Source organism: Charadrius vociferus, unplaced genomic scaffold, assembly GCF_000708025.1.
Source record: "Charadrius vociferus isolate BGI_N301 unplaced genomic scaffold, ASM70802v2 scaffold650, whole genome shotgun sequence".
In the NCBI taxonomy this organism is placed as follows: domain Eukaryota; kingdom Metazoa; phylum Chordata; class Aves; order Charadriiformes; family Charadriidae; genus Charadrius; species Charadrius vociferus.
Genome location: NW_009646736.1, coordinates 5,511,737 through 5,519,894, shown reverse-complemented (window position 1 = coordinate 5,519,894; position 8,158 = coordinate 5,511,737).

Here is an 8,158-nt window from a genome sequence, read left to right as displayed (position 1 = left end):
AGGGGAGGAACCGGCCCGCTTCTTTCCCTCCTAGCCCTGCGGTCGGTCAGTTGGTGACACGGCTCTGAACGGGCACCGGGCTGTGTGGGAGGGCCCGCGTAGGGCGAGAGATGCTGCGCTGCGGGAGCTGTTACAGCAGCAGGAAAACATCAGAAGACAGAAACATTCAGAACATAGATAGAAAAATATCAGAAGAGAGAAAGGTTAGCAAGTGTAATTCCCATCTTGGAACCTCCTTTAATTGTGCCACCACCCCCAAACCCTTGCTAAAAATACAAACGCGTAAAAATGCTATAGAAGGGGTACTGATAATAAGACTTCTTAGAGCATAAGACCTCAAAAACTCATTTGCTACCACACTCCTAAAGGTCACAGTAAGAATAGCACGAACGAGCATTCTCCATCTCTCAGCTGCCGGCAGAGGAACAGACCCCGTTTGCTCCCCGGCATGGGTGGAGAGCTTGCCCCCTCAGATTCCCCCTTTCCCCGGCACCGAAGGAGCGGTGCCAGCCGGGGCACGCTACCAGCGCCCCCCAGTCCTGTGGGTCAGCTCTAACCTATTCCCCCTCCTACACTGCTCGGCCACTGTAAATAATGGACCGTTAATTGGGGACTTTGCAAAACTCAAGTGTAACAGGAGAGCTACTACATCAAAGCAGTTCCCAAAATAGTCAGCCAGAGATCAAACCCAAGTGAAAAAGCTAAGACGGACTACATCTTAAAAATGTAAGAGCAACAATATAAGAGATGTCTTAAACAAGAGGAATTAAGTATTTATCAGCATGGTTAGTTTAAATCTTTATGATGGTTGCAGTATTATTCATGCCAGAAAGAGGTAAATGTGAAGCATAAAGTAGAATAAACCTGAATGTCTGATTCCAACAGTCTCTTTCTTCTGTTACAGTACATCATCTAAATCATTCTTAGTTGCTGTAAAGCAACAGCAGAAAATAACATCACTCACCACTTACTCTGTGTCACACTGATCAGCTAATATATTCCATTTCAGGCCAAAAATAAGCCATCTCCATTTTTCTTTTTTCTTCTAAATGTCACTGAGCAAAAGGCTGAACGTCATTCCATTCTAACAACTGCTTTGCTGAATTATTTTTTCCCATTTATTCAAATACGTATCCCACAGCCTTAAGGAATAATATGTCAGAAAAATGTGCCTATAGCCATCTTTTTGGATGGGGCACCATATTGATTCAATAACCTTAAAGATTACTAGATGCAAAGACTGGGGGAGTTAATACAGACCAAAAAAAAAAATAATCAGATTGCATGTAAGGAATGACCACGTCCTCCATTATGCAATGAAATTTCAACATTTAAATATATTCATATTTAAAAAAACATTAAAGAAAGTGTAACCCAAAGTATTAGAGGACCTCACATTATCCAGCAACCACTGAAACTCCTCTTACACTCATCATAAAACACAGGATTTTTTTCAGAGGCTCAGTTTAACTATAACAACGATTGTACTTGCTTTCAAAAATCAGCGGTCTCCCGCAGCCCAGCCTGACTTGGATGGAGGGGTGGTTCCTCATCCCCACTGAAAATCAAACTGTTTCCGAGATGCAAAAGGGTGTTTTGACTCACGGACACACAAACCCATCAGCTAGACACCGATCCCAGATAAAATAACGGAAAGGTCCACCCATATTCCAGTCTCTGTTAATAAAAAGTAATGAATGGTGAGAGCATCATCTGCTACACAATGAGCTGCAATCGCAGTGCAGTGTTTGACAGCCCACACCCCTTCCCAACCTACATCATCTTTCATGCAAGACAGTGTCAGGGCGCAGCGTGGGCCAGCGGCTCCCTGGGGACCGGTGGCCACAGGGGACCCACGGGGTGGGTGCAGCAGCACATGGCTTCACAGCCAGCACCCGTCCCACTGCCACCAGCCAGGGAACGGGGCAGGCCTGGGGGACAGGGGGGGCAGGCAAGAGCCCAGGTCTGAGGCCAGGCCGGGACATCAGCCCTGGAGTCGGGGTCCAGACAGGCAGGGCCAACTGCTTTGCTGAATTATTTTTTCCCAGCATTATTTTTATCCAGCACACCTCTGGCAGCGCTGGGTCGAGTGAGACGGGGCTCCAGGGCCATGGGGGGCGAGGGTCAAGTCAGACTGGTCAGGGCAATTAAGGCCTATTAGAGCACTCAAGGCCCTGACGAGTAGAACAAACATCTTTGGGTTTTTTAAATAATTAAATGTTCAGCTGATAAAAGTAATTGCACTTCCATTTTCAACTTGGGTTTCTCCAAGCTATTGATTTAGTGCCACAAGACATTTTGATTTAAAACACCTGATTTATAAAGAAATAACTGGACTAAAAACTGGCTCACTGACATTTCAAAATGTAATTGTCAGTGGCAAGATATCAATGAGTTGACATGTTTCTAACTGCACCCTTCAGGATGCTGATTCCTAAGCTGAAGGTATTTTGTGTTAGCAGTCTCGGGGGTTGTATGAAGTCTTTGGTGATAATGCTTAGAAAGGATAGAGAGATCGGTGTGTTCATTGGTTCAGCAAAGCACAGGTAATGCTGTGGCAAGAAGAACTGATGCAATCTAGTGTGTATAAAAACTTGTCTTCTAGAAAGATCTCTGTGCACACATTGGTGAAGAAACACTACAAGAAAACCTGCACCAACTTCTGATATTTACACTAGCAGGAAAATAAAAGTATTAGTGATAGTTCAAAGAGTACCGAAAAATGATCCAGGGAGCAGAAAACAAGCTAACTTACAATACGAAGCTTCCACATTTCAGTTTATTCAGCTTCTGAAAGAAAAAAACCTGACAAAACACTGGATTACTTTGAACAGGTGCTTAAATATAGAAAAGAGATCTTGATAGTTTGACCTTTTCAACCTCACCGACAAAGGCAATGGTATCCATTTGCTGGAAACTGTAGCTAGACAAACATAATGTTGACATTTCCTGACTGTGAGGGCAATTAAATATTTAAATAGTTTATATCAGGAGAGCTAGCGGGTACACCTTTGCTTGGGTTTTAAACATGAGATTAGATACACTTTTTAAAGACAGGTTTTAATGCAGCTTTGCAAGAAATCCAGTTGTGTGCAGATAAGCAGCAAGATTTTGCTTACTGTCAAATAACATTGCAATGCAACGTTCTCGGTCAGAAGCAGCATCCGCTACTTGCGGACACTGTCCAGAAAGCAAGACCAGTTGTCCCTGCTCAGACGGTTACTGAAATATTTGAGTTGGTTCCACAGAGAGAAACGAATGAGTGACACTGGTGGTTCTGAATATGGGTATCTGGCCATTGTCAGGTGTGGGCTCATCACCTCACAGACCACTCAGCACTAGGAATGGTCCTCAGTTTACAATTTCCTATTTGTCTGGAAAGACAGTTCTATCTGCATGGCTGATCTTTGTAATGGTGTAACTGGTAATAAGCATTTTCCACAGCACAACAGGAAGAAAATCACCTTGACTCACTATCAAGAAAATAACGTATGATGATGACGATAAAAGTGTAAACCATACAATACAAAAAATCCCAACCTTTTAAAATATTAATTGTACAAAGATATCTGCTAATTTTTTTTTTTTTAAACTGTCACACAGAACTCTGGGGAAAAAAATAAAATATGATAGGAAGCACAATCGCTGCAGTTTACAGTACAGAAACTCTACAGAGGGCAGTTCTTTAGCACAAGCTAAATTTCTTTTGTGTTGCTAAAGGGAATTTCACTTTGGCCCATTGGAGGATTTCCTCCTAGAAAACCACCCTCTTCTTTTCTAGTGTGAGTCTAGGGCGGACCAGAGCAGGACACAATTTTGGCACCACTTGGATAGCTCCCTGGGGCTGCTGGAACTTCCACAGGGGTCTGCCTGCTCTAGTTTCAAAGCAGCTTTTGAATTCTGAGAGACGTATGTGTAAGTTAGACCAAAATCTGCTTCTTTACCCTCAGCTAAGTTTTAAACTGGAGTTAGAAGATACATGATAAAATCAGGAAGGACCAACTTCAAAAATATGACTGAGAAATACTTTTTACTTCATCGTACAAAATACCAAGAAACATAAGACACATTTTCATGAGAAAAAAAAAAAGTACAAAAGACTTCCCACTAAAAATGAAAAAGAAAATGTCTGTCATTGTGAGAGTAGAAAGACTACAGAAACAGTTCTTGTGTTTGGTAGTTTGCCAATGAATCAGAAAGGGCTGGTAAAAATGCATTCATTGTGCAGAGCCCCCTCACTCTTGAAAAAACTCCTTTATTCACAGAGACAAGATTCCGCTCTCATATATAGCACGATAACTCCTGTTAAGTCAATGGGAGTTGACTTGCATTACGCAGAGGAGACTTTTGCCCAGATATTTAGCATTTGTTTACAGTAGGAAAAAGAGCCTCTAAATATTGTTGAAAACTATTTCACTGCTTATTTTTAATGCAAAGGGCTCAAAGTGAGGAAATCTCAATTTGTAGGAATTTTACTTCATAACTATTAGGGTTTTTATCCATTCTGTAACAGATGCAGTCAGAGTTAAGTTTCAAATTTTTTTTCATTGACAAGTAAAAGAGCCTCTTAATTAAAGCTGGTTTGAGACAAGTTTATAAAAATAACATATGTGTCTTAATTGCTGAAGCATTTTTCTCCCATTTTGAGCTAACACTTTGTAAACAGCAATTGAGTGAGGGACCACAGGCACCGTTACTGACAGGGTCTGTCTGCGGGAGACCAGTGAAGTGCAAGGACTGGGGCAGAAAAAGGAGCTGGGCAAGACGGCTGGCATTAGCTGATGGGATGGGAGCAGAAAGGGCAGGGGCAAATGGGAAGCCATTAGGAAGAGGGGCTAAAGAGGAAAGATAAAGAACAGGAAAGGCAGAGTGAGGAGTTTGGGGCCAAAAATGAAGTTTAATGAGGAAACTCACGTTAATTGTGAAGTGCTGCTGAAAGAGATGGTCCCTCATCTCCCTATTCCACTGTCCCTTCCAACCCTGGTTGTGATTTTTAGCATTGGTTTCCATTTTAACCCAAGATGACCTGATTCAGAGAGTTGAACTGAAAGAAAATGAATCTTACAAGTTTAGTTCCCTGACTCGGCTCACAGGGGAGACCAGGGCAGACGGTAGAAGGAATGGGACTACCCCTTTCAGTAGCAGCCCACAATTAGATTGGCAGAACCACATCCTGAGTTCAACAGGGGACTCGGGCAGCAAGCCAAGAAGAAAGCCAGCACTGGCTAAGCCAGGAGACTGAGGCTGAAACGAAGAGCCCATGAAGAAAGAAAACTGTTGAAAAATTGATGTCAGAGGGAATAAAGGCCTGGAGAAGTCTGGTAGAGTTTGGAAGGAAGGGAAGGGTGGAAAGCAATTGCAGGAGTCTCTGTCCTTGCTGGACATATCCTGCCCCTGAAACTAAATTAGAAAATGCTAAATTTCACTATTCCGCTACCACCAAATTTTGTGATGCCAATTATGAGCCAATGTGCATGTCTCATTGTCTTCCGTTATCACAGAAGATGACAACTTATTACTCTTACCAGTAATGAACGCCTGCAACAGGCTAAAGTCTTTCGCAGCAATTTAATCTTATTGATAAAAGCAACGGTATCATACCAACATGACAGTCTCATGATAGCACTGACATGTCTCGAGTTTGTTAAAAAAATGGGAAAAGGAAAAGATAATTGAGTCAAAAAAAACCCCACAAAGGAACTTTGAACACCTTTAAATTAGAAAAACCCTAGAATTACAGTTCATATAGATTGGTTAATAAATTACTAAAGACAAGCAAGAAAGACTCATTAGACAGCCAAACATTTCCCCTAAAAGTGATACCTACAAAACCAAATAGCTTTGGAGGACAAATTTTCATTTACATTCTCCTGTTCTTTATCTGGTGTGTCTGTTTAGATGTTTATCACATGAAAGTGTTAATTTGTTTCTCATTCAGTTTTCTGTCTGCATCTACATTTCCCTACTGATGTAAATTTAGTCTATACAATGCTGGTAGTTTGTGCGGATGAGTGAAATACAATAGGTTGCCCCTCTAATTTACTTAAATGCTACTGAGAAATTGTTCTGCGATGGGAACTGGAATTTTCAGTTTTCCCAGTCCAACTTTCTTCTCCCAGTCGAGTCACCGATTCCCTTAGTGGTCTTGAACAAATCATTTGATTTAATTGTACCCGTATCAAGCCAGCTGGATAACTAAAGTAAAAAGCAGCTCTTCATTGAAAACCAAATGCTATGCCTAAACTGTGCCTTCTTGAGTAAACAAACACGGGTGAGCCTAACACATTTTCCCTTGGGACCATCATGAGGGACTCAAGCATTCCAAATGCATTTCAAAACCTAGCAGATGGGTTCAAGTTTGGTCTTGAAAGACATTTTTGCTAATCCAGTAATTAACATGCTGGTTTTGCAAAGAATAAAGGATCTTAAATATTTAGAAGCATATTATCATAGTGTTTTTAAAAGACTCACTGTTTTCTAAAACATATTAATTTACTTGTTCACTTCAAACAGACTAGCTCTCAACTGTTATGTTTTTTAAAACTCTAGTGGCTTACTTAATGAATGCTTGTGACTCATAAGGCCTATTATTAGTCCTTCTGAGCATACATTAGGTAAAAAAAAAAATTACAGCAAGCCAGCTTTTATGTACTGTTTAGCAGAAAGTTCACTGTATTATATAAACCATTGCCATGTAGTTCTCCTTAACTGTTAAAAATAATATATTATAACCTACTTGTTTTGGGTATGTTTCATTTTATTTCCTAATCCAAATAGTGCGTGTTACATACATACACCTTAGTGACAGTGGCATCAAAATGAAGTTATAAAAATATTTAACCAGCTGGTATACAGGAACAGATCTTGACTAATACACTCATCTGAGATTATTTACTAACTCTTTGTGAATACTTCTGCCACTCCATGAGAGCTAGATTTGTTAAAAGGCTAACCACCTTCATCTCTCGTTAACCACGAACGGTACGGAAGATGCTCAGTGTTTTTTCAGTGAAGTCCTACATCCGTCTATGTTATTGATAGATTCATTCATAGAGTGTATCCCTATAGATAATACAATTGTGGAATGGCCACACAAAGTCACAAGTCTTACAAATTGAGATAATGTCAACTTTTTATGTTACGCAGTCAGTCTGTTTGTTTATACAATTTTGAAAGAGGAAGTTGGAAAAAGAGAGAACTTTTGAAAATGGAAAATGACAGTCAGTGTTGTTTTTTTTTTCTAGTCTGAATGTGTGGGAATTCCACCATTACTCTAGTCTGACTTTTTTACAGCATTTTTTTGTAAGATTATACTACCCTTACAACAAATTATTAAATCATTTTAAACAAAATTATAACCTCTTTGCAACTGATTTTTGTTGATTTTTAACTATTTGTGGTTTTGAAAGAGCAGTAGATACACTTTGTATTTATAGTAATAGTTTTATAAACAAATACTATAGGAATAAAAGAGGATCAGAGCTACATAGGATCCATATGCCCAGTTCTTTTGCTTCTGCAGGTTTCATTCCCAGCCATTCCCAGTAAATGCTACCAGATTTTCCCAAAAGTGCGACCAATAAAGGTTTTTAGTTGTTTTTAAATTGTATTTTCCAATTTCTCTCATATTTGAACAAGGACATACAACAGGCCTCCCTTTCCATTGCTCCCTAATCATAATACAATTTAAAAATGTTCATTCTACCTCCTACTGCCAGATGCAATCCTTTGAAAGAAAACCATACTTAAGCCAGTAAATTTAACAGAGCTCTATATACTTAAAGGGCAACAGTGGTTACTACCAGATAAAATACAAATTTTTAAATATATAGTGCCTTGGGGAAAATTTTGTTTTTGTTTTTGTTTTTTTTTTCAGATTCATACTACAGATAAAAACAAGAAAAATCCACACTCAAGTGTTCACATAGTAAGTAACACTGCTGTGTCTTCTCCCCATGCTGTTCCCCTGTGCATGGGGAGATACTACCCATGCAGGAATGGAATACTTCCCATACAGCTATTTGAGTAGAAGGAGCAGGATTTAGTCCACTGAGAAACTGAAAGAAAACCCTGTCAAAATGCGGTCTGTTATAATCAGAGAGCCTATGAGAAAATAAAAGCTTAAACTACAACACCCCCACCCCGAGTATTAAAAAAT